Here is a 5,875-nt window from a genome sequence, read left to right as displayed (position 1 = left end):
TGGTCTCTCGTAACATACTATGGTCATACTTAACCCTTACGACATAGGTCATAATTATAGCAGAAACCATTATTAACCTTAGTGGCATGGGTCATTAGTATATTAGAAGCAACCATTGGTTGCTCTGAACAGATATCACAAATACCACTATTCTGTAACTGGTGGTGCGATTGAGAGATCAATTTCTAATCACATAATACATGTCGACACGGTCAACGTTTAACTCCCATTAGCAGGATCATGACATAGTTATACTATGAGACAAAACAAAATATATTTTCTGATTACTCAAGTTCACAAAACAATAATATTCACTTTGACAAAACTCATATCATGCACATCAAAAGCATATTTATTTCAAACTAAGTACTTATATATATAATCACAAAGATAATCATATAAGCATATGTTAGACAAAAATCATATTTATATTTCAAAATCAAAAATCATATTTGACAAAAATTTCACATTCCAAAATCCAACATACGAAAATCATATGTATCTATTTTGCATACTCAACTCAATTTTTACAAACCATAGGACAAAACATATTATACATAATATATGAAATTTAAATCCACATTGAGGCTAATTTTTAGGGTGTGAAAACACCGAGGGGATATTAGCTACTTACCTGATTTTGTCAATTTCACTTTTAAGCAGCATATCAGACAATCCTCCTAGTTGCCTAATATTTCAAGAAATATATACAAATATCAGAACTGAATTTGCAACGAATCCTACAAGGTGACTTCCATTGGCCATCCTAAGCATTTAGGGTGTGTAGTGACCTCTAGCACAATTTAAAAACATTTTCGATTAATAAGGTAATATTTTATTATTATATATATTTTTGAATTAAATAGAATTTTCAATAAAGTTGAGAATTAAACTTAAATCATAAAATCATGAAGGATTTTAATTTCAGATAGAGAGATAACACTAATTTCATTCATAAAAATCATATTTATAATTTTTCATAAATTTTTGATATTTTAATAAAATCTNTTTATAATTTTTTTTTCATAAATTTTTTTGATGTTTTAATAAAATCTACTAATTTAAGAAATAAATTTATAAAATATAAAGATATATACTTTTAGATATAAAAATACAGTAGAGATCACATATCCAATATTTATGAAGTTTACAACAGAATTTATCACATATTAATTAAAATCAAATTTCAAAAAAATTTCAAAAGGAATTTTCTATTTTTTGGAATTTCCATAACTTAGATGGTCATTTGGCATAGTTTGAGCTGCTATAACTTTTAACCTGAATTATTTCCAATGATGAAATCAACACCAATATGAAGTATTCATATCATACTACAACACAAAAATTTGTTTCGATTAAAAAGAAAACAAAATTCCCAAGTTTCAAAAGCCAAATCTCTTGAAATCATCACGAAATACCCAGATTTTTGGGTTTTCAGTATCAATGAGCCTATTTTGAGGCTTTAATTCTCTTAACACAAAAAGCCCCTAAACAAGCCATTGATGCCATATTAAACATCTCATTTATACTACAAAAGCCCTCAAAGAAATGACCAAAAAGGTCATCGGAATATGGAGTTCCGATGACCCAAAGTTGAGTTGTCAAAACTGTTGAAAATCAAGTTCCCAATTAACTTTAAAAATTTGTAACTTCCAAACCACAAAATCGAACAAGATGCTACAAAAACCATTAGAAAGATATTTTCAAGATTTCTGATGCTACAAAAACCGTTGCTATCACTTGATTTCTACGCCACTATCTATAATACCCCGTATTTTGATATGGTGACTAATAAAGTTTATTAGATGCCAATTGAGGTTAATTATAAAGTTTAGAAACGATGAAAGATGAAAGGAATAGTTTAGGATAAAATATTTTGCACACGAGGAAATAATAATAAAATAATAATATTTTTATCAGAGAAGGATTTATGAGATAAAAAGTGATTCGGAAGTTAATTGAAGCATAATAAGGTATTTTGGATACTAAGGAGACAAGAGGAGATAAGAGGAAATTTTTAAAATAAAATAATATTTTATTAATAAAATAATATTAAAATATTAATATTTTATTCAGTGTCAAAATTTTTCATGAAAAATGAGTATATGGTTAATCTAAGTGGGGGAGAAGAAGAATGAGAGAATTTTAGAGAAAAATGACGTTAATGGGGTCACACGTCTTTATTAAGTAAAGATAGCGCGGGCAAATAAATATTTTAAATATTTTGGGGACACCGCGTTGGAGTACAAACTTCATACTTTGTTTGTACATGTGTAAAAGAAGGTAATGGAAGAAAATTGGAGTTAAATGAGTGTTGGGAGAACTAAATTAAAATGGAAGGAAACAAAAAGGGTAAAACAGTCATTTTGCATCTCAAGTTAAAATTTTAAAGTTTTCGTGAACTCAAGCATTTTTAAACCCTTTTGGACCTTATCTTAGTGTCAAAGAAGTAAAAAGATTGTATAAAGGCAATGGAAAGATAAAATGACCTTGTTAAGGGCATTTTGATAATTTCATGAGAAAATGGATAAACATAAGGCATAAATATCTAAGTTTCTAGTGACTTCTTCAAATTTCCAGCAGTTTCTTCAAGCTTCCAGCAACTTTTTTCTTCTTCCTCACCCATCCAATGCCATTTTCGTTCCACCTCCATGAAAATCAAATTTTTCATGGGATTTTTTTCTTGTTTTCTTTTCATTTCTTTTCTTTTCCTATTCCTTCCTTCTCCTAACTTCTTGGGCACTAAATTTGCAGCTTCTAACCCCAATTTCCAGCACATCTAAACACTAGGAGAGAGAAAAAAAATCTCTCCTTGTTTCTTATATTTTCTATTTCTACTTCACTTTCAACAACACTTGGATTTTTGGGCTTCAAATCTTCATTTTCAAGGTTGAAAGGTATATATTTCCAACTTTTGGAATTCTTGAATTTATGGTTATATTTTCAGATTTATTCCCTAATTTTTTTCAAATTATTTTTTTTGGAAAGATTAGGTTCTTTGTTGATCTTCATGCCTCCAAGCTCATCCAAGTAACGAAATTTTAAATTGGAATAGTTGGCCAAATGGGTTTGTGAATTATACTAGAAACTTAGGTTAAATGTTAGGTTAGAGGGTAGATTGCCTAATGTAAATTCATTAGAATTATTAGATTTAATTTATGACTTAATTGAGGTTGTTATGGTTTATTGATAAATATAGGTTTTAATGGTATTTCGGGACTACTTGAATTAGAACCTTGGTGGTGCTAGTTTTGTCAGGTGAGTGAACTGCATTTCAAAACTTGTTTTGGGAATGTGAATGAAATTGCACAAACGTTTGAATGATTTATCCAGCTTTTCTTAAAAACAAGTGCCTTGGGACAAGCCTTTGGAAATTGCCTTTATGTTTGACATGTGGTTGGTTATGGATTTATGCACTATTACATTTTAGTGGTGTATATATATATATATATACATATATATATACATACATATATATATACATACATATATATATACATACATATATATATATACATACATATATATATACATACATATATATATATACATATATATTTATATATATGTGGTGTGCATGATAATTGATATTGTATATGATGATTATAACCGTGTGTGTGCACGATGTGGGGGAATGCACATGCCGGTTATGGCGTGGTGAGGGAGGTGGATGATGATAGTGCCCGTGTGTACGATGTGGGGGGATATACACGATGGCACTGACTGTGCACGATGTGAGGGGATGCACATGATGACTCCGGCTATGTGCACGATGGAGGGGGATACACATGAGCTAGGCGAGATGAGGTCTCCGGCTATGTGCACGATGTGGGGGGATGCACATGAGCTGGAGCCGATGTGGTGGTATGCTAATTGATATATGCTTAAGTATATGTACATGCAATAGAAAGATTATGATTATAAGATATGATTACATGGCATGATGAATCTTGAAAATTTTTCGTTTACTTGTGAATTGATTTTATTGCGGCAAGAAACATTCTGTTTATACTGTCTTGCTTGGATGATTGCTGGAAATCCTCTCTCTTTCCAATTTCATGCTAAATATGGTTCCTTCATTATGAAATGATTTAATAACCTGGGGTTTGATGGAGGGATTTTAATAAGAACGTGAACTAAGTTGCATTGTTTTCAAAGATGTGCATCATGATTTCTAAACCTTCCTTAAAGTTGCTTGTTCCCTTCCTAGGTTCACTCATTGAGTTTGTACTCACGTTTTCAACTTCATGTTTTCAGATTCATGGGTGGTTGAGACATAGATTGAGGCGTCCGCGTACTCCCATCTTTTGGCCAGTTACTTTGACATTCAGTAGCCATATCTCCCATCTAAAGTCACTCTGCTGACAGTCAAGTTTTAATTATGTGTATATGACTATTTGTTGTGAAATGTTGAAATTCGCTTGTCAAATTATATGTATGTAAATAATGGTTGATGATGCCATTATGAATACATGACTGGGTTTGATGAGTTGTTTTCAAAAGAATTGTAATTGAGCATTATGAAATTTCAGATTTTAAAGAAATATGGATTAACATATAAGATCATGTAAGTAGGCTTGCTCGGCCTTAGTGAGTTGAGCTCATTGGGTTTTTGCATCGATCATGGCCTTAAAATTGGGCTACGACACTATCTACTTTGAAAATGTTTGTATTTGATCTGAATCATCACTTGGAAAAACTGGATTAGGGCATGAGGATTTCATATCAAATGGGTGAATAAAACTGAATTGTACAAAAACTGATAAGGTAGACTAATACTGCCCTTATAATCATCATTATTAGCATAAACAATTTGTTTTTACTCATCATTATTAGTGTCATCATCCTGCTCTTGATAACAAGAAAATGGTTATGTAAACCTCTTGAGCTACTCATTCCAACATTCATTAACAATCAGCTACTAATTTTTTATGATATTTTATTTACTTGGTCAGTATTAACAAGTCATACTTTTACTTTGTAATACCTTTCAGCAAGTAAAAGCAAGTAATAGGATAGATATTAAGTAGCAAAAATAAATACTCCAAACAAAGTCAAAATTGATGGCTAATTAAAAGAAAAAAAAAGAAAGAAATTATCATTTACTGTAAATTTCATCTATGGTACTACCCATCATTCATTTTATATGGGATCCTGCATTTGCCATGAAAGTGACTAAAGAAAGATGGAATCAGACAAAGGCTTCATTACTTCTCTGCTATTTCCTAAAAAAACAAGAGATTCTCTGCATTTTATTGTGACAGTTAAAAGAAATACAAATAAAAAACAATTTTTTTCATGTGGATGGGGTTTCATAATCACGTCTCTCTAACAAAAAATAGCAGAGGCTTCCCAGATAAGAATATACAAGCATGGACAATATTGTGCACAAGAAGAATAACAGAGATAAGATAGAACAGAAGTAGCAACACTCTCGTAGAGATGAAAACAAAAGCAACCGCTCCTCTAGTCCAGCAAACATAATGGGTTGCCTTTCACCAGCAAGCATTGAATATGCTCGGTTGATCCACTCCCATTTTTGCAAGGGAGTCTGCGAAGAAGTTAGCTTCCTTGTATATCTGTCTATAAGTCACGTCTTTAATCAACTTCGGTAATCTGTCAATTTCAGAAAATATCTTTCACAGACTCTGGTTTTGATATCCATGAAAGAGCAACTCAAAAATCTGATTCTATTACTGAAGATATTACACCATTGCATGGAGAGGAAACAAAAAAAATGAAGGGCATTTTTAATTGCAAGAACTTCCGCATGATTGGACTCAAGCACACCTACGAGACCAAAGAAAAGACCAACTACGTTACTCTTTCTATCCCTAAGAACTCCTCCACAACCTGTTGGTCATGGTTGCCCTTT

At 31.5% G+C, this 5,875-nt stretch overlaps 1 long non-coding RNA gene across 1 annotated transcript; it reads left to right on the top strand.

Annotated features, from left to right (window-relative positions):
* On the top strand, nt 2,858–4,674 carry LOC108662975. Its single transcript, XR_001928879.1, has 3 exons — nt 2,858–2,897; nt 3,200–3,258; nt 4,258–4,674. It is a non-coding gene; the product is annotated as an uncharacterized LOC108662975 (long non-coding RNA).

The sequence above is a fragment of the Theobroma cacao genome, chromosome 7 (assembly GCF_000208745.1).
Source record: "Theobroma cacao cultivar B97-61/B2 chromosome 7, Criollo_cocoa_genome_V2, whole genome shotgun sequence".
NCBI lineage: Eukaryota > Viridiplantae > Streptophyta > Magnoliopsida > Malvales > Malvaceae > Theobroma > Theobroma cacao.
Note: the sequence above shows the minus strand (reverse complement) of the source record. Positions and strands in the feature narration are given on the sequence as shown.